Source organism: Equus asinus, chromosome 2 (genome assembly GCF_041296235.1).
Source record: "Equus asinus isolate D_3611 breed Donkey chromosome 2, EquAss-T2T_v2, whole genome shotgun sequence".
In the NCBI taxonomy this organism is placed as follows: Eukaryota; Metazoa; Chordata; class Mammalia; order Perissodactyla; family Equidae; genus Equus; species Equus asinus.
Window position 1 is genome coordinate 100,583,033 of NC_091791.1, and position 20,468 is coordinate 100,603,500.

General features: G+C 54.1%; 1 long non-coding RNA gene across 2 annotated transcripts in view; it reads right to left on the reverse strand.

The window, feature by feature from the left end:
• Nucleotides 1-71: 71 nt before the first annotated feature.
• LOC139041661 (uncharacterized) overlaps nucleotides 72-20,468 on the reverse strand; it is a 56,495-nt gene continuing 36,098 nt past the window's right edge. For both annotated transcript variants that reach the window (XR_011497237.1, XR_011497235.1), the window contains 2 exons: nucleotides 15,029-15,178; nucleotides 72-7,641 (listed from right to left, as the gene is read on the reverse strand). This is a non-coding gene — a long non-coding RNA (uncharacterized lncRNA). The remainder of the gene's footprint in view (nucleotides 7,642-15,028; nucleotides 15,179-20,468) is intronic.

Genomic DNA, 20,468 nt, shown 5'->3' on the forward strand with positions numbered 1-20,468 from the left:
GTCCTGACCTCCCACCCCAAGCGGCCACCCACACTGCGAGGAAAATCATCCCGGGCTGAAAAGGAGCAATTAGGGGTGCTGGAGCCTGCCCCAGCTGGGGCCCCCCGGCAGGGCTCCGCTTTGGGGATGGGGTCTTTCCCCAAAGCCCCTCCTTCCTTCACATCAACCATCCCAGAAACCCACCCATGTGGACCGTGCCTACTGTGCCTCCACATGACCCTGCCCCTTCTTAAGGGCCCCTGGGGGAGTAGGGAAGGAGGGCTCTTTGGGGCCACTCCCCCTCCCCCAACCCTTCCCTCCTCCCTCTCTGCTCTCCTTCCACAGTGGGGGCAGGTTTCAGTAGTTTAGGTCTGCTGTCACTGATTGAGGCCCACCCCCCGCCCCCCAGGCAGACTAACACACCGTTCCTGCCCTCAGGGGGCTCCCAGTTTAGCTGGGGAACCGATCTGACACCCAACATCACCCTGAACTCTGACAGGCATTCAACACCCAGGTGGCTCCCCAGAGTGGGCCACTGGAGCAGGGTTTTGGAGGCTGAATAGGAGTTTACCAGAAGGATGACAAAGGCAGAAACCCAGGAATGGGAAGCAAGATGGCAAGGTTTGGTATGTCTAAAAGAGAAGTGAGGCAAAAGTGTGCCCGCTGGAGAATAAGAAGCGGAATCCAGATTCTTTGTGGAGCAAAGACTCCAGGGGGGAAAGGGGAAGGGGGGAGAGGGTCTCTCCTGCCTCCAAATTCGCCCTCTCGCCCACTCACAATTCACACGTACATAGGCACTCACTCAGGCCATCCTTCCCCTTGTCGGCGGATGGGGGAGGAGGCGGAGAGGAGGGAGCTGATATGCAACCTATTCATGTTCCCGCGATGTAACACCCCTCATTTTCCATGCTGGGTAAAGACAAAAGCCCTTTACAACCTGTTTCTGGAACTTGTCAGCAGCTGCCAAGAGGAGCATGTTAATTAAACGTCGGCAAAGATGGAAGCCGGAGGCCCCGGCTCTAATTGGACAGTTTGGTTCCCCGGATTGAAAAACATTGTGACAAAGGAGGAGGTGCGCTGCGCTCGGCAGGGGTGCGGCGTGGCAGGGAGCGGAGCGGCAGCTTTGATTCCAGCTGATCGGCGCCCCAGCCTCCCTCCCCCAGCCGGCCCCGCCCAGCCGGCACGCCCATCCCGCGGGGCGCCCGGGTGGGGCTGTGGGCGCTGGATGCGGGCTGCGGGCTGCGGGAGGTCCTCGCTGTCCCGCCAAAGTACTGGGCCCCGCGGAGGACCGGGCTGTGCCGGGTCTGGGAGGCCCCCGCCCAGGGTTGCATGACCTGGGGCCTGTGCCAGGAGGGCAGGAGAGCAGGGGTCAGGCAGCTCTGCCTCAGGGAAATGTCCAGGCTGCTCGGGGGAGACCATGCCCAGGCCTTGGTGGGGGAGAGACCTAGGTTGGGTCCCCATTGCCGAGACTAGCTCTGGGTCACATGATCAGGGATGCTGTCTTAAAAATGTCGACAACTGGGAGACTTGTCCTGGAAGATGCCGCACAACATGAAGTTCCTTGGGGAGCCCTGAGAGCCAGGGGGGTCCAGCAGGGGCAGGGGCAACCCCAGAGACTGTCCCCCAACTGTGCTTTTAATGGCGGTACCCCCAGTCGCCTCTGTTCTTGACTCAGATGGTGACAGCAGCTGTGTACTGAGTGTCACCTCTGTGTGGGCACCTTGCTGAGTGCCCTGCCTGCCCTGTATTGTTTATCCTCCCAGCACCCCTGAAAGAACGCGCCTGTATCACATCCATCTCACAGGTGGGGAGACTGAGGCCCAGGGAGGCTGAGTAATCCGCCAGGGTCACCGTGTTATTACGGGCGGTGCTAGGGCCAGACGGGAGCCCAGGGCCCTAATCCCGGTGTCTGGACCTGGGTTCCATGTTCTTGCTCTCTGGCTCCTGGCCCAGCCCAGAGATGGCGGTCTTCAGGACTGTCTGAGAAGAGTGGGGTTCCTAGCGGAGGACGCCCTTCTCACGGCCGCAGGCTGAGGGGCCTCTGGGATGGGGTGCGGCAGGCTGGGGTCACTCTAGAGGGCTCGTCCCACATCCCCCCCCACCCCGCCCCGATGTACATGCCCAGCTAGCATCTCCCAGGGCGGGGTGGGGGTGGGAGGCAGTTAACTGACAAGGCCAGAGCCCTCTCTTCTGTCCCTTCTTCCTCGGCCCCAGCTTTGTCCCCCACCCCACCCTCACCCTGAGCGGCTGCCCAGGAGGGCGCCCTTGGGGTGGAAGACCAGGCCGGGGCCTGTGAGGGCCGGAAGCGAGGATGGGAAAAGGAGCCATTGTGGCTGGGCCCGGGGATTAAGAGCTACCAAGTGGAGTTGGGGGCCGAGGTCATTGACGGCGGCCCTGCGGGCTGAGTTCCCAGGTGGGTCGACGAGCAGCCTGGGCCTGAGGGGTGTCCAGGCTGCCTGCTGGGCCGCAACCCCCCAGAGCTGCAGCCCTGGGAGCCCTGGGAATACAGCAGCCGTGGGGAGAGCGCTGCCCTGGACGGCGTCGGGTGGCCTGGTCCTGGCTGCTCAGGGTGGCCACTCTGAGGACGGACAGGGTGCCAGTGTTCCTGTGCGCCCCTGGCCTGGGCCATGTGTCTGTGTGGGACGTTCTAGAGAGGTGACCCAGGGTGTTAGGGGTACATCAGTCCCCGTGTGGCTGAAGTTTAGGGCCATCCTGGACAGCTCAGATGTCCCTGATGGAGCAAACGAGGCCTGGCGAGGGGAGGCAGAGGCCCCGCCAGCAGGCCTGACCGAGCTTGTGTGTGTGTGTGTGTGTGTGTGTGTGTGTGCGGGCGCACGCACCATCGAGCAGGGTGCTTGAGAACGGCCCTTCAGAGGCGGCTGGAGGGGCTCTGCCAACTGTAATCAGATTAAGGGGGCCAATCACTTAGGGCTCTTGAAAAGGCCACAAGGTTTCTAATCAGCCGTGAGCCGGCCCACAAAGCCGGAGGAGGCCTCTGGGAGCCGCCTGCTGGGGGGCCCGGTGGGGGCGGCTTTCTTCCCTCCGTCTCCGTAATTATGTCAATTTGCTAGCCAAACTGTCTGCTCGAGTGGGCAGGGGACTTGTGCCCCATTCATGTGGTAATGTGGGAACCAGTGGCCTCCTGGCTGGGAAAACAGGAGGTACCCGGACCCTTCTGGAGGGAGTGGGCGGACCCGGGGGTGGGGGGCACCCAGGCCTGGGGAACTCTTCCCCACCAGTGTGGGGCTTTTTTCCATGGATTCCAGAAACTTCCAGCATGAGTTATGCTCTGGGATGTCCTTCTGGGCCCGTCAGGATGAAGGATGGGGAAGGAGGTGAGGCCCCCAGAGAGGACAGGAGCGGTGGCCTCCAGGTTCCTTCAGGGTGAAGCTAGGCAGCCCTGTCCTCACGCCTGGTCTCTTGTGGGCCAGGCTGAGGCTTGAGCAGTTTGGGAGCAGCTCAGGACGTGGGAGGTGCCAGAGAGACGGGGTCCTGCAGGGGGTGTCCCAGCGTGCACAGACTCAGGGATGTGTGGAGGCCCAAGAAAGTTCTTACCAGTTTCCTGAGCATCTATGCAGGCGCCAGCTGCCATGCCATAGTTTGCACACACGGTTCACTGAGCCTGACAGCATCCAGGGAGGCAGGCACAGGGCTTCCCATTTCACAGACAGAGAAACTGAGGCTCAGAGAGGCTATGTGACTTGCCCAAGGCCACACAGCCAGTAGGTGAGGAGCAGAAACGTGAAGCCAGCTCTATCTGGTCCCTCAGCCCCCTGCCCCACCCCACCACGGGGTGCTCCTTCCTTGCTTTAAGTAGCAAAAGGGAACTGACAGCCCCCCGGTTCTGTACGAGGCATGGAGGACGTGGAGGCCCAAGGCTGACCCGGGAAGGACGTGATCTTGGGGACCCTTAGCGCTGGCATACTCAGCACAGAGCTGCGGGCATTGGACACATTGCTCAGGAGCCAGGGTGAACGTTAGGAAGTGTTGTCATCAGCGCAGACACAGCTGGCGTCTCTGGGCAGGGCCCATGCCGCCACAGTCCTCTGCCCTCTGGGCCCCCTCAGTACCTGAGGACCCCTCCAAGCTCCCTTGGGTGTGCCACCCCAACACCTGTTTCTCATATGATGGGATCCTGTCCACCCTGGCCACTCCCCGAGGGAGCCACCTGGCTTGTCAGTGTCCTCTGAATGTAAGGAGCTCCTCCCCGCAGATGCTCACAGGGCCACTGCCCGACGCCCACTGCCCCTCCCCATGCCTCCTTCCTGTTCCATTTGGGATGACTTGGATCTGCCCTGTCGAGAGCTGGCAGGAGGCTGGGGTGCAGGGGGCCCTGGGCGTGAGGGCGGGAGAGAGAGATCCAGGGCAGGGTCCACAGCCACCGCTCAGCCCCTCTCAGCCCCTCCAGCTAACTGGGAGAAAAGGCCAGAGTCCATGTTCATGCCTGCTTGGGATAATGGCCAGAAATTCTTCCGAGGGCAAATCCAGGTCACGGGCAGTTACCATCTGACCTCCCCTGGGCAGGTGGGAGGCAGGGGCGCAGGGAGGCCCCAGGCCCTCAACCGCACGCGTTCCACAGCCCTGCTGAGGAGGCGAGCCTAGAACCAAGGAGACAGGAGAGGACTGACAACTAATAACAGCAAACCTGGGTGCCTGCTCTGTGCCAGGCGCAGGCCTAGGCACTTACATGTGTGAATTCATTTGATCATGCCAACAACACTGTAAAGTGGGTCTGGTCATGATCCCTTTTTCCCGCATGAAGAAACTGAAGCACAGAGAGGCTGAGCAACTTGCCCAAGGCCACACAGCTAAATATGTTGCAGAGCTGGAGTTCAAACTGTGGCCCCAGAGGCCCAGCTTTTAACCACACACTGCTAGCAGCAGCTGGGCTGTCACCACTCCTAGGCAGCTGGGACAGACAAAGGGAGGGAGGGTTCGAGGACCCTAGAGGGAGGGTTATGTGGAAAGGGCTGCCTTGAGCAGATCAATGATGTCCGTCAAGGGCCACAGCCAGCTCCAAGTGACCCCATGGGGGAAGGAGGAGAGGGGACCGTGGAACAATGACCCAACCTCACTCCCCTCCCTCCTGGCAGAACCTCCATAGAGCCCACAGATTGGGAGGGCAAACGGCGGAATATCCAGGCTGCTCTCCAGAGGCTATGATGTCAACGCTGAGTCCTGAGGACAAGCTGGAATTAGTCAAGCGAAGGATTAGGGCCAGAGGGACCAGCTTCTGGGAGGTGACAGAGCATCTAGCCCAGGAGTGGTCAGGCATGAGGCCAGAGTGGAAGGCAGGGGCCTATCCAAGGGCAAATTTGGGTTTTACACTAAAGGTAATGGGAATACGCCATTGAAGAGCTTTAAGCGCCAGGGTGACAGGATCGGGAACAATGTTCGTCAATCCCCCTTGATGCTGGGGATGCCAGCCTCAGGGGCTCCATTCAGTTCTAGGAATTAGCCGTACGCTGTTCAACCGCAGGGCCTTTGCATAGGCGGTGCCCTTTGCCTGGAGTGTTCTGCACACCCTGCTCCATTGCACTGACTCCCTGTGCGTTGCATTCTTACTCATCCTTCAATTTCAGGAAACATTTCTCAGAGGAGCTTTTCCTAAGCCCTAGACCAGGACAGGACCTCCTGTTTTATGCCTTTACTTTTTCCTCCTAGCATTTTTCGAGGCTGTGATGGTGCATTTGGTTGTGTGATTAGTTAACTGCCAGTCCCCCCAGTAGATGTGGGTCCCTCAAGGACAGGGATCCTGTCTGCCCAGAGCTGAGCCTGGCACATTGTGGGGGCTTTATCCATAATTGTTGAATGAATGAATGAATGGGTGAATTTTGGCTACACTGAGAGGATGAGGTGGTGGACAGCAAGCAGAGATGCCAGATGTAAACATTTCTGAGGCTTCGCCAGGACTGACTCCAGTCAGCAAGACCCAGGTCCTCAGTGAGCAGCCGTGTGCCTGAAGAGGATGGACATGCAGAGTGGCTTGGGAATTCTGAGACAAGACTCGACCAGACTCGAACCTAGCGCTCACCACATTTCTCCTTCATTTGAGCATGGGCTGGAAGAGTAGAAGCCCCAGACGCAACCCAGAAGAGTCCTTTCTTCAGCCCGGAAATCACCTTACATTCCAGAAAGTTGTGCTTCGAGTTGGGAGAGGGAATAACCAGAGTGAGGGGTCTGGGCGTGGCACGGCCAACCAGGGTGATGGACAGTAGGGCTTGGCGGGGGTCAGCCTTGCAATTTGCTTTGGGTGTGGAACAGCTAGCAGGACCCCCTGTGCAGACCCTCCTTGCCTTGCTTGCTCATACACTTGGGCATGGCTTTCTTGCCCCTGTCCACCCCTTACCTGGTCCCTGAAGGTGCCCACAGAAGTCAAGCCACCATCCTCAAAGCTTTTAGGACTGAGGTAGCAGAAACCAACTCAAACTCTCTTAAACAGAGATAGAGTTCAGGCTACAGGGCTGGACCACATAGGGAAAGCATTGCCGCCAAGGTCAGCTGGCAGAGACCGCTAATTGTCCCACCATATCTAGTCTACCCTTCTTGCCTAGTGGAATTTTTAGTGCATACGTGGTGTCCTTTTATAAAACTACATATCCCAGACTCCCTTGCAGCTAGGTTTGGTCACATGACCAAGTTCTGGCCAATGAGTGCAAGCGGTATGCACAACTTCCAAGTCACACTGAGGAAGGAGGCCCCTTTCCTCTTCCTACCAGCTGACATGCAGATAGGAATTGAAGTTGCATGTTGACCATGGCAGAGCAGCAAGACAGAAGGAGTCTGGCTCTTGGATAATTATGGAGCCATTAATATAGCACTGGGCCATCTATCTAGATTTTTATGTAAGAGAAATAAACTTTTAATTGTTTAAGCCCTATTCTTTTGGGTCCTTTGGATGCAGCAACAAACCGATATCCTGAACAATACACCAATCCCTGGTGGGAGGTACAGGCAGGACTCAGAGAAGAGGGCTGTGGGTTGGGAAGACACCCCAAAGTTGTCAGCATTTATGACTCTCAGTCCACAAGTTCAGGTGTACAAAAAACAACACCCAATGGTTCTGTCACCCCTTTCTGCTCTTCCCAGCCCAGAAAAATTTTTCTCAGTTCCAAGGGTGTTGGAGAAAGGAGAAGCCCCTCTTCTCTCACCTGCTTCTCCAAGACTTTCTATCTTTGGCCACAAATCTAAATTTTTCTAGGGGCTTAGGCATCGAGAAGCAGGAGCGAGGAAGATGGGGAAGCTATGTCTGTTTTCCGTGCTGCCCCATCCCAATATGATGAGAGTGTGCAGAGCAGACTACCCATTTGAATGGGGGCAAGAAAAACAAGAAAAATGGGAAGGAAGGGGGGAGGACATAAAATGATGGTTGTTTACTTGGGCTCCATGCACAAGTGCCGTTGGGGAAGGGCCAGAGTGGCAGGTACAGGGGCACTAAAGTGAGGAGGAGATGCAGTCGCATCTAAGCCCAGAGACAGCTGTCTTCACTTGTCAACATCCAAGGGTGACCCTTGGTTTGTTCATGGCCATCTTGACATAGGGAGAAGAGCAGATGTGTGAGGGTCAAGTCAGGTAGACTTGGGGTTAAATCCAACTTTGCCAATATTTACGCGTTTGATCTTGGCCGAGTCACTTCACTTCCTTGAACCTCAGTTTCCTCATCTGTAAGACATGGAAAATAACATATATCTAGAGTGAGTTGTGAGCATTAAAGGAGATAACTAGCACATAGCAACAAATGCAACTAGTACTTTGGAATGTCACATTTGATGGCATGCAACTATTTGTGTAGGACAACTATGTATGTATATTCACACATACATGTATCATATATTATAAACTATTCAATAAACATGGAAGACTGGCTCTTAAGGTGGCCCCCATGACCCCTACTTCCTGGTCTTCATGCCTGTGCATAATCTCATCTCCTTGAGATAGGGTGGGACCCGGGACTGACTTCTAACCAAAAGAAGGCAGCAAAGGTGATGGATGTATGTGAGTTACATCACATAAGATTGTAGCACCTTCCTACTGGAGTCTTTCACTCCCTTGCTGGCTTTGATAAAGTGGGTGGCCATGTTGGGACCCAACTGAGAGTGGCTTCTAGAAACCAAGGGCAGGTGACAGCCAGAGAGAAAATTATCTCTCACTCCTATAAGTGTAAGGAACAGAATTTGGCCAACAGCTGCATGAACTTGGAAGTGGATCCTTTCCCACTCGAGCCTTCAGATGAGGACCCAGTCCTGGCCTGCGCCTTGATTACAGCTAAGCTATTCCAGGATTCCTGACCCACAGACACTGTGGGACAACAGGTATGTGTTGTCTTACACTGCTGAGTTTGTGGGAATACAGTTATGCCACAATAGATTGTATATATGTGTATATACACATATATGACATAAATGACATATGTAAACACCCATGCACCACACACATTAGGCCAAGCATGGTATTCCATACCCCTGATCACAATGATTGGCCTAGATAAGGGCCCAGGGCACAAGCTAGCCAATCAGATGCCTTCCCTGGGATTTTACATATGGAAGCAGGGAAAGAGGAGCCTACTCTTTCTTCTAGGCTTGCTCAGATAGTAGGAAGTAAGCCTTATGGTTGACAAAAATCCATGCTCTCCTCCCACTGCATAGACAAAGCCCTCCACAGCAGGACAGAATGCAGCTCACTCACAAAGAGGAGACCAGAGACGCATTGAAAAAGAGACTGGTTGACATCATTTGAGGAACAGGATCCTGCCACCCCTGCGGCCAGCCCGTCCCTAGGTTTCCCAGTTACATGAGCCATTGAATTCCTCTTTTTGCTTCTCTTAGTTCCCCTTGCAGGCTCTGAGCTCCTGGAGGTCAGGGAATCTGCCAGCTTCTCACGATATTTCTCATATGGCCCAGCCCAGAAAGCTTTTCCAGAATAAGTACAGAAAACGGAGGCTAGATGGAAGAGATCTTTGTGTCAAGTGCCCAAGAAAGCACTCACTTACATGCTCTCACTCAATCTTTACAAAACCCTGCATGATCATTACTGTGTCCGGTAGGCAGTTTTGGCTGCAAGTAGTGGAAAACCCCCCAAAAAATGGCTTAAACCATCCCGGGACATGTTAATTCACAGAGACTTCCAGGGCTACACCAGGCTCCAGGCATGCTTCCCTGTGACTTCCATGGCCCCACCCCGCTCTCCCTACTGTCTCCAAGCTCAGGTCCGTATAAAGGCGGCCGCGGCATCACCCATGCAGACTCAGCAGTGTCCAGGGCGAGAAGAGCAGCCATCTCTTCCTTATGTGTCTTTTTGCCCTTCGGTCATTTTTTTAAGTGAAACTGTACCTATCCATAAGTTGATTTAGTTTTAGTTTTTTTGGGGGGGGGTATGCTGGTATTCTTTATATTTCACAGCTGGTATACCCGTTCTTTGATCAGTTTCAGAGAATTCTCCAGCAGAGAGTCCCTAATTCAGTGGTTCTCCAAGTGTGGTCTGGACCAGCAGTATCCCCATCACTTAGGAACTGGTTGGAAACGCAAAATTCTTGAGCCCTCCCTCCCCACGCCTCCTGAATCAGTACCTTTGGGAGATGCGAGGATCTCCACGTCATCCTGAGGCTCAAGTCTGAGACCTTATGACTCCCACTTAGTTAACCAGGCCCCTGCTCATGGGCATTCAAGTTGTTTCCAACTTCTTGTTAGTGAAATTTGTGCTAGGATACATCCCTTTATATGTGTTTTTGTGTCTTGTGAGAACATTTCTTCTCTCTCAAAGTTTTCTTGGTTAGTTTTTCACATTTTCCCTTCCAGATGAACTTTAGAATCTGCTTCTAAATTCCAGTCTCAGTGGCGTCGCATTGTACATATGCTTTAATTTGGAAAGGACTGACATCTTGACAATACTGAGTTTTCCCATCAAATATTGAAATTCTACAGGATTTTAAGCATAATTCACATAATTATATGTAATTTAGGCGCGCTTTGTGATGATTCCAAATACAACAGTTGCAGGAGAGATTACAACAGTCTTCTCCTTTCCCTGAATTTTATGAAACTAAGAACATAACCGTGAAGGGTCAAGCGTACAATCTTATTCTTCTTGGGATGGTCTCACTTCTTATGTTGGCCTCTCAATTGTGATTCAGTTAAGCTTATGTCTCTTTTTGGGAGCAAAGTAAATTTTCCAAGAAGTCCCCCCAAGGCACTCCTCCCCATGTTTCATTGGCTATGGCAGTTGTAAAACATGGCCCCCAAATGCTTCCATACTCTTGTCATCGGGAGATGAGGTCTGTGCGCTCCCCTTGAATCTGAGCTTGGTGGCTGCTTGACCAATAGCACATGACAAAAGTGACACTGTGCCAGTTTCCGTCCTGAGGCCGTAAGAGATTGACCACTTCTCCTTCCTGTCACCTGGGACACTGGTTCTGGGAACCCAGCTCCCATGTCTGAGGAGGACCAATCAAGGAAGGATGGAGACCCTCGGCCAACAGCCCAGGCTGAGTGACCAGCCCACAGCCAGCACCAACTTGCAGCCACGTGAATGAGCCCTGTTGGCAATGGATCCTCTAGCCCCACTGAAACTGCCCAGCTGACACCAAGCGGACCAGAGACAAGTATCCCACTGATTCCTGACCCAATTACAGATTTATTGAGCAAGATAAATGCTGGCTGTTGTTCAAAGTGTTGAGGAGGTCTGTTACGCAGCGATAGATACCTGTGCTGATGATACGGCACATTTTGACGCCTAACCCATCACTGATGTGGGGCCTGGGACCTCTGTGAGTGACTCAAACCTTCCAGAGCCCACCCCCTGAGGCTGGGGCTGGCGCTACAGCTGGGTTTCCCCTTCCCTGAGCCAGGGACAAACTCAGAGCCGTGCCAGCCAGGACAAAGGACTGGCTGGTGGTGGGTGACCAATAGCGTCTGCTGAGGACGTCAGGTCCAGTGAGATGAGTTAACTGGCCCAGGGTCACACAGCTAGTATGTGGCAGGGCCAGAATTTGAACACAGGCTGTCCCCCAGCCATTCAGAGCAAGGCTGAAACTCTTACTGCCCGTAACCACTGCTATTCCCCCTTTGAGACTTTTCTCCAGTGTCCCCCACTCGACAAAGCCTTCCTGGATGCCATTTCACCATAGGCATAATTCCATATAGCATGCATCACAGCATGCTCTCGTCACGAGCCTATGCAGCCACCGCCAATAGGACACAATATCCACAAGGGCGGGACGTTGGCTTCTGTCTCCCCCAGGGCATGATGGGCGGCTTGGCAGAGTAGGGATTGGGTACAGGGTAGTCTTATCTTTTGTGGCGTTAGAGTGAGTTCTTAAGGTGAACAGCCAGTATAGTCAAAATGGCCCCTCATGGGCCTTGTAAAATTGTCCCCCAAGTCAGTGTATGTGTTTTTATCCATACAACTCTACACAGTAATATATGTGTATCGATGCATCATGGAGGCACTAGTATGTGCTATACAGAAAGAGTACACACACACATTAGCTCAAAATGGATTAAAGACTTGAATGTAATGCCTGGAAACCTGGATAAAACTCTTAGAAGAAAACAGGCAGTACACTCTTTGACATTGCTTTTAGCAGTATCTTTTCAAAGACCATGTCTACTCAGGCAAGGGAAGCAAAAGAAAACATAAACAAATGGGACTATATCAGACGAAAAAGCTTCTGCACTCCAAAGGAAACCAACAAAGCAAAAAGACAACCCACCAACTGGGAGAAAACATTTGCAAATCATATAACTGACAAAGGGTTAATTTCCAAAATATATAGAGAACTCATACAACTCAACATCGAAAAAATGAACAACTCAGTCAAAAAATGGGCAGGGGGGGCTGGGCACGTGGCCGAGTGTTAAGTTCGCGTGCTCCACTGCAGGCGGCCCAGTGTTTCGTTGGTTCGAATCCTGGGCGCAGACGTGGCACTCCTCATCAAGCCACGCTGAGGCAGCATCCTACATGTCACAACTAGAAGGACCCACAACGAAGAACATACAGTGATGTACTGGGGGGCTTTGGGGAGAAAAAGGAAAAAAAATTTAAAAATCTAAAAAAAAAAATGGGCAGGGGATATGAACAGACATTTTTCCAAACAACATATACAGATGGCCAACAGCAACATGAAAAGGTGTTCGATGTCACTAATTATTAGGGAAATGCAAGTCGAAACTACAATGAATTATTACCTCACACCCATTAGAATGGCTATAATTAACAAGACAAGAAATAAGTGTCAGAGAGGATATGGAGAAAAGGGAACCCTCTTACACAGCTGGTGGGAATGCAAACTGGTGCAGCCACTATGGAAAACAGTATGGAGATTCCTCAAAAAACTAAAAATAGAAGTACCATATGATCCAGCTATTCCACTCCTGGGTATTCATCCAAAGAACTTGAAATCAATAATTCAAAAAGATATATACACACCCCTAGGTTCACTGCAGCATTATTCACAACAGCCAAGATGTGGAAGCAAGCCAAGTGCCCATCAACTGATGATTGGATAAAGAAGATGTGGTAAATATACACAATGGAATACTACTCAGCCATAAAAAAGACAAAATTGTGCCATTTGTGACAACATGGATGGACCTTGAGGGTATTATGCTAAGTGAAATAAGTCAGACAGAGAAAGACAAACACCATATGATTTCATTCATATGTGGAAGGTATACAAACAAACGTACAGAGATGAAGAAGAGATTGGTGGTTACCAGTGAGGAAGGGGGTGAGGGGAGGGCAAAAGGGATAGAGGGTCGCATAAGTATGGCGATGGATAAAAACTAGACTACTGTCTCTAGAGAAGCTGAAATGTAATAATGTACACCTGAAATGAATACGATGTTATAACCCAATATGACCTCAATAAAAGAATTTTTAAAATATTTTGAGCGTTTATGCACATGATAAATGCACCCAAGATAAAACATCGCTGTAAATGTTTGATAGAAGAAGGCATCGGTCACTGAAGAAACAAAGGGAGGAGTCTGGCCCATCTGCCTCATCTCTCCCCTGTTCGCCAAGCACTGTTTGTCTTTCCCTTGTGCTTGAAATTTCCCCACTTGAGTCACTGAGCCCCAAGACACACAGGTCAAGTGTCCTGAAGGCCACAGATAGCTGCAGCACACCAGTGCCCAAAACGTGTTCTAGGCTCTCTGGTTGGTTGCTACCCCCCATTGCAAGGAAAGGCCACCAGGCTGGGGCCAGCCCCGTGGCGTAGTGGTTAAGTTTGTGCACTCTGCTTCAGTGGTCCAGGGTTCGTAGGTTCAGATCCCAGGCAGGGACCTATGCAGCTCTCATCAAGCTGTGCTGAAGCCGCATCCCACTTACAAAATAGAAGAAGATTGGTACAGATGTTAGCTCAGGGCCAATCTTCCTCACCAAAAATAATAACAATAATCAGCCAGCTGATCCCTTGGACACACCAGGAGCTCCACCTGGAAGATGGCAAGTGTTTATATATGTATGTCTGTATAGTCTGGTGCACTTCCACATGTGGGTACTTGCGACAAGCTGCTTCATTAAGGACCTAACCTTTCTGTATGTTCCTAAGAGATGCTGACAGGCAGAGGTGGCACAAATACCAACCAGTAGCCCCAACCCCATAGGCCAAGGGGAGGGAAGGACAACGGAACCCTTGTGAGTTTTGCTTAACGGACTTGGGCTTTAAATCCTGTCCCCAGAAAGTGCGTGGGGATGTTGCCGGGGAGGATCCCCTCCTATGCTGTCACAGCTAACATGTCATTCCTTGATCATCTTAAAAACTAATAACATGTTTTTAAGAATTTGAAGAATTTTGGCTCACTCCTTCCCAAATGAGTTTAAAGTCCTTTGATGGATTGGTGAGTTCCCCATCTGAATCCCAGCAAGAGCCCCCTTCTGCCTTTCAGAGGCCCCAGAATGGGTCAGTCTTGGAAGGCTGTTGCTGACCCGGCATGGGGGCATGCTGGCTTCACACGCAGGTGGGCACCACCCAGGGTTCAGAGCTAAGGGTGAACCACCTCAGCGGACACTGATTCTCACCCCTCAGACCTGCTGAGATGGCCCTGCCAAGGGAGGCCAGAGGAGGGGGTCTGGGGGACACCTGGGGGTGTGCGCCCCTCCCTTCTCTCCTCTCCTCCCTGCTCACCTCCTCCCTTCTGTGGTCTCTTTCTATCTCTGTCTGTTGAGCTCTCCCTGGCTCTTTGTGTCAGCCTTAGTCTCCATGTCTCTCTCTCTTTTTGTCTCCCTCCCATCCGAGTCTCTCCTCTCTCTCTTTGATTTCCTCTCTGTTTCTCGCTGTCTTTCCCCTTTTCTCCTCTCTATCTCTTTCTCTTCCCTCTGCTCCCTTGCCTCCCTTCTCTTCTGTCTCTCTGCGGCTGTCTCTCCCTCTCTCTCTCTGTCTCTCTCCCTCTCAGTCTCCTCCCCCTCCCTCTCGCCCGCTCTGGAGGATGATCTGTGAGATCATGCCAAGCCTAGAGGGAAGGTCAGGACATCCTGCAGGGACCAGTACAGACTGCCATTAACCTGTCACTTCTGCCTCCAGCCAGGAAAACAGCGGGACTTGGGAAAAGCGAGGAATGGCAGTCACTGGAGATGGGGCGTCTCGGCCGGGCTGACAACTCAAGGCAGAAGCCACCCAGTCAGAGGGTGGCAGATGTGCTCCAGGGCACCAAGGACAAGCGGAGTGTGTTCCTGGACACCAGCCCTGCAGCGCAGCCCTCTTTTGATCACTGGGCAAGGGGGACCTGTGTGTGGGGAGACTCTGGGCTGTGCCCCATCCGAGCCTCCCTTGCCCACAGTCTTGGGACGAGGATGGGGCTCTCCTTGAGGCCAGAAGCAAAGGTCTGACCTCAGCAGCCTGAGGGCCGTGCACGCCACCCCCACCCCAGTGGCCTTAACGTAGCAATCTTCATCTTTAAATTGGCAAATTTCACACTTTAAAAAAACATAAGTTTTCTCTTGAGGACCTGGCCTCCCTGGAATGCAGCAGAGCAGCAGTGCCCTGGGAGAGGGTTGCACACCCCCCCCCCATCCTGCTGGCCCCTCTCCTTGAACCCGGATGCCTCCTTACCGTTGCCGGCCTGGCCTCTGTAAGCTCACGAGTGTGCGGCCTCTGCTAGCAGAGATTCTCCAGGCGGGAGTGGAAGCCCAGCTGCAACCAGCACCTCATCTGGTGACGTTAGGCCAGGCATGCCTGCTTCCTGGGCCTCAGCTTTCCCATCTGTGAAGTGGGAGGTCGGATGAGCCCAGCAGAAAGACACCTTTAGGAGCATCTGACCAAAGATACGGACCCTCTCCCCAGAGAAAAGGACCTGTGCATAGATTTGCTTATGGTGTGAGGTTCCTGGGCACCTCCTGCTGGGGGCCACGGATCCCAGGCTGAGCACCCGGGTCCCTTCCCCCCCTGCCTCAGCTGAGTCGGGGTTCAGGCCGACCCACCCTCTCAGACCTGACTGGCTGTGGCCACCCCTTCTCTGGGCGATCCGGACTCTCCCCATCCCCGGGCTGTCCGGCCAGGCTGGCAGCCGCCCATCGATATGCAGGAGGGGTCCTGGCTGGTGCTGGATTAGCATAACGCACCCCAGGAGGTGAAGGCCCACCAGGCAGCTCTGTGTGCAGCACCCGCCTTTGTCCCGGCCCCCGGGACCGGCCAAGACGGCCCAGGCGGCTCACACACTTTTGACTGCCAGATGAAAGAGGGCGACATAAAGGGGCTGCCTGGGCCGAGCGTGGGGGCGCTTTGTGTCCCTCCAGACAGAGTTACAGACGTCTGTGAAACGTCAATTACGGCTGAATAAAGACGTCTGCTCGGTCCAGACGCGCCTCCTTTCAGCTGGAGAGGTGTTTCCAGGCCAGGCCTGCGACGCCTTTGGCAACCTAATTTGGCGATTGTGACTCTGTAAGCGGCCCTGGCATTCATCACGCCCGGGGAGGATGGGAATAGGCCGCGCTGGCCTGACCCAGCTCTGGGAGGTGTCCTGGAATGCAGGGTGGGGTTGGGGGGGGGGGAGAGAAAGGAGCAACTCACCTCCCTTCCCTTCTCCTCCAGGCCAGGCCTTGGGGGTGAAGGGGGATCAATTCCCAGGAGGATTGTGGGGTCAAAGCTTATGTGCATTGGTCACTTTGCTATACCTTGCGAAATTGTCCCTTATGGGGCAGGAACCACTTCCAACCCACAGTGTATGGCTTACAGGATCTCAGGAAGGGTGGTTCCTGCCTGGTGACACGTCTCTCGGCGTGGCCAGCAGTGCATGGGCCTGTCAGCCCTCCTGGCCCAGTGCGCCTGTCTGGGGATCTGCACAACCACACAGGGCAGCTCGATTCATTCTTGAGTCCATTCTTTCCTTGTCTCTTGCCTCTCCCTCCAGAACGGTTACTGAGGAGGGCACTCCCCTGCCCCCAACCATTACCGCCACACGTACACACACGCATCAGTTCTGAAAAAGGCAGCTTGCCTGTGTTTACTCATTCAACAAAGCCATGAACACCTACTATGGGCCCAGCATCCCACTAAGTGCTGTATATGCAATGTGTGATCTCGGCAACGTCCCCTGACCTCTGGGTCCCAGCGTCATCTTGAGTAAAACGAGCAGAATGGACACAGGGGGCTCCAAGTCCCCTTCCAGCTCTGCCACCTAGCATGCCAAAATCACGTTTGGGATTTTGGGAGTCCACATACAAATCCAGGGCAGGAAAGGCTTGGAAAACACTTCTGTGGGCTGACAAATGTTGGCACTTGTTTGTGAGGGTGGCTTCAAGGCGATCAACCCAGAGAACCTGTTCGAGCTGGTGAGGAATTGCGTGTGCACGCACCTGTGTGTTCAGCAAGGGGTCCCAGCGACCTCCTGCCGACCTCGCAGAAGAGTAAAACGGCCGAGGTTTGGGATCAGCCTATCCCTGTTTGAGGCCCGCCTGCGAACTTTGGGAATTACACCTCCATCCGCCCCTGTGTGGAAGTGGGCGCCTTCCTGTCTCTCTCAGGTGCCTACTGTGAACACGAAGGCTGTCTCACGTGTGCCAGAGCGTGAGCACACTGCCACACCATGGTCAGGCTTGGAGGCAGACGCACCCCATGCCCCAGCCGGGCCACCGCCGACTGTGGCGTGGAGCGGGGGCCGGCACTCTCGCCCAGGCGTCTGGACAGGCCGGGAGGCAGCCGAGGACAGTGACAGCTGGGAAGGTTTAATTGCTCCTCTGTGGCTTGGGAGCACCTCCCTCCCTTGCCACTGATCTGCATTTCAATGTGAGAAGAGGGGAAAGTAGGATGCTGCTCGAAGGGGTTACAATGATTAATCATTTAAAAAGCAAGATCTTAATTACAGGCCGCAATTTTTGCTATTTAAGGAGTCCATTAGTTGCCAGAAAGGAGAAGAAAAAAATTATCACAGGTTATTCTCCCCCGAAAACGGGGCGGGGGGGGGAGGGGCGGTGGGCGAGAATCAGCTGCCGCTCCAAAATGGGGTGGGGGGGCCGGGGTCCCACCCCTGAAGAGGCCTGGCAGGGAGCAGGATGGGTCCCTCGAGGCGGGGGAGCAAAGTGGGGAAGTTGAGTCTCAGAGGCCCGGGGGCCGGTGCAGAGAGGTGGGGTGCGACCAAGAACTCCGTGTCCCTCTCTCCCCCCTGCTCCAGCCTGGCTGGACTCCCACCTGTGGGTGCTCCTGGAGGCCTCCTCCTGGGCGTGGCAGCTGGCAGTCAGCCCCTCCCCCACCCCAATGACCCCTGACCCCACCCTGCTCAGGATGTGGGGTTAATTGCCAGGCCTTCCCCTCTGACCCCTCTGTCGGTTTTAGTCTTGTCTGGTCTCTCAGCCCCCAGGGTGTACAAAGGGGACTGAGTATCGTGGGGGAGTGTTGGAAGTCTGATAGAAATAACCAAGTCTCTCTAGTGGATTAATTTACTGATTCTCAGGAGCTAAAAGATCGGGAGATCAAGCCCCCACCCCACTCCCTCCCACTGCCCCATGGCCTTGGACGCTGGTGATGGATCTGGACATCTTCCTCCGTCTGGCTGCTAGAAGCCTGAGCACACTCTCACCTCTGAGGGGGCGCTGCTGCCCTGCCCTGCCCCGCCTGCAGTCTGGGTCTGCCGCTCCCGCCTCCTCCCTCCTGAGCCCTGGCTGGCAGCTCCCAAATCCCAGAATACAGCCCAGCAACAAAGGGGCTCCCCCAGTGCAGGAACAGCCGCGGAAAAGCTGGAAACCCCCATCCAGATGGCAGTGTCCCTGATGCTGCAGGGGCCACCAGAATTGACAACTCGCATGAGTCAGAAACGGTGTGAGCTGGAACCAGGCCCCTAACCATCCTGATTCTCGTGATACCGTGTGTTTAAAACAAGCCTGCAAACAAGCCACAAAGTTTACCAGCCCACCCAGAGGAAAGGTTTATTCCCTGCCAAGCGTGCTTGATATTGGGAGTAAAATGAATGAAATCTCTTCTATAAACAGACCCTCCTGCCAGACTGAGTAAATGCCTCTGGGTGTGCATGTGCTTGTGTGTGTGTGTGTGTGTCCATCAGCCTCATCTGTTCTAACATTTAGGCCCCCAGAGGGCAGGCTTCTAAATCAGATTGAATGACAATCCCAGAGATTTCCGGGGGAGGTTGGGAGGAGACCCAAGCCACAGACTCAAATATGGGTTTGAATTCACAATCGCCAAACTGATTTCATGCTGATTCTACACTGGTCCTTGCCTCCTCCATTCTCAGACCCCACCGCCACCCCCCAGAGAGGGGAGGGTGTCTGTCCCTTTAATTGCCAAGTTCCCCACCTCCCGGGGTGAGCGCACAGACGCTCCCCGTGTCTTCTCCTCGACACCCTCCCTGCTCCAGTGCTGATTAATTGCTGGGTTAGACACCCAAAACAGGCTGGACCACATTATTTCTGATGTTGGCTCTTTTCACTGATCGCTGCCTTGGAGCCACAGTAATCAGCAGCTTTTAGCTTGTCACTCCCCTGACACTCTTTACTTACACCAGGAAATGGCAAATGTGGTGGAAATAAGAACTTTATTATCCGTTTCATTCTTTCCAAAAGAGGGGGATTGGAAACTGGGGAGGAGGGCCCGGCATCCAGAAGGCACCTCTGTGAGTGATGCTCAGACCACGGGCAGATCATGGATCACAGCCCAGGGTGGGCCGGCTGCACTTCCACGCACATCACGTACCCAGGCTCCTCATGGGCCGCTGGGGAAGTGGACCCCGCACTGCCTGCCGCAGAGACCTGCTGACTGTCCACGCTGGGAAAAGCGCACTAACCTCAGGGAGTCCTGGAGGGCCTCCGGTGCCCACTGCCCTCTCTCCTGACCAGGCCGTCACCCATCCCAGCTACAGGCCCAGACAAGTCTGTGTGTCAGTTAGGGAAGGGCACCCCCTCCGGGCAGATGTGGCCCTTGCAGAGGATGCAGCCTGGGGGTTGAGTGCAGGCCAGATCTTAACCCCCCTTCACCCAACCCTCTTCGTGACAAGCCCTGAAACAGACAGGTTGTTATCTTACATGTGGGGAAACTGATGCTCTGCCTTCCAGGGCACACAACTACAAGGGGCCTCCCAGGGCCCAGAGCCATTCTGCTACAGCTCCTAGTAGACACCCCGTAGGTTCCAACCCACCCCCACTTAGGGGAGCATCAGGACCCACACAGGAAAGGGAGCAGGAGGCCCCCAGACGCCGAGCAGCCCTGTCTCCAGCGTTCTGGGGCACTCCAGAGCCTGGACAAGGGGGTAGCAGGAGCCAGAGGGGTGGGAGCTTTTATGGATACCAAACACCATTTTCTATTTGTGTGAAGATTGACCGTTTTCAGAGCACGTCCACATCCAGGACATCTGAGCCCCTCAGACCAGCACACAGGGGAGCCAGGGCAGGACTGCAGGGTCCATTTTACAGATGCGGCCCAGGAACTCGGAGAACGAGACTCACACATTTCCGGCCTGACGATGCTGGGGCCAGGACCCAGGGCTAGTGTCAGAAGGTCCTGGAGCCCCTTGGGCCGGGACACAGTCCCTGATGGGATCAGGGACCAGGTGCCACCCTCTGGTGAGAGACGCATCCGAGATTCCCCCTGCCTACCATGCAGATCCTGGCAGTTTATCCACTGGTTCATTCAGCTCACATTTTCCCAGGGGCGGTGCTCGTAATGGAAGACTCAGTATCCCTTAGCAGGAAGTGCCTGACCCCCCTGGGCCTCAGTGTCTTCACCTGTGGAATGGGCTTAACGATAGCATTTGTTATCAATTATTAGTCTTTATTATTAAGTAGCAATTGAATCCAAAGGGTCATTGTGAACAGTCACTGCAGCGTTGTATGTTGTGTGTTTTGCACAGTGTGTGACCCACAGGAAACACTCATGATGCTCATTACAGAGTAGCAATTCATATTAGGGACCTAGGCCCAGGGTTGCGGCTCAGAGGAGACATATAGCCTCCCCCCTCTGGAAGCCTTGTGTTCCCTCGGGGAGATAGCCACATGGTGTGAGACTGCAATGAGGCCAGGCCCATCTAAGGGAACCCAGCAGAGGGCAG